Genomic DNA, 515 nt, shown 5'->3' with positions numbered 1-515 from the left:
CTCTGCCTCGGTTGCTGAGGCCGCTGCGTCGTCCGCCGGTCGGCGGAGGCTTTGGCCGCTCGGTAGCAGCGATCCCGCCGCGCAGGGCGCTTCGCGCTGTGCTGTTTCTCTGCTGCCTGCGGGCTCCATTCCCTGGGAGGGCTGTGCGGCAGGTTCACAGAATCATAGAATATTGAGAGTTGGAAAGGACCCACGAGAGTTCAGGGTAGATATTAGACACAACTTCTTCACTGTTAGAGTGGTCAGGAACGGGTTTGCCTATGGAAGTGGTGAAGTCACCATCCCTGGAAGCGTTAAAGAGACATCCGGACCCGGCGCTGGAAGATAGGGTTTAGGGGTTACAGTGTAGTGCCAGGTTAATGGTTGGACTTGATGATCTTAAAGGTCTCTTCAAACCTGGATGATTCTATGATTCTAGGATTATCGAGTGTCGGGAAAGGTGAAGGTTCCACGTGGGGAAGCAAGCGGCCGACTCCATGTGGGTGATACAGCAAGCTCCAACTTTATTGTCCGAC

Source organism: Acanthisitta chloris, unplaced genomic scaffold, assembly GCF_000695815.1.
Source record: "Acanthisitta chloris isolate BGI_N310 unplaced genomic scaffold, ASM69581v1 scaffold34437, whole genome shotgun sequence".
NCBI classification, from domain to species: Eukaryota; Metazoa; Chordata; class Aves; order Passeriformes; family Acanthisittidae; genus Acanthisitta; species Acanthisitta chloris.
The sequence above is the reverse complement of the archived record's forward strand: the minus strand, read 5'-3'. Positions refer to the sequence as shown.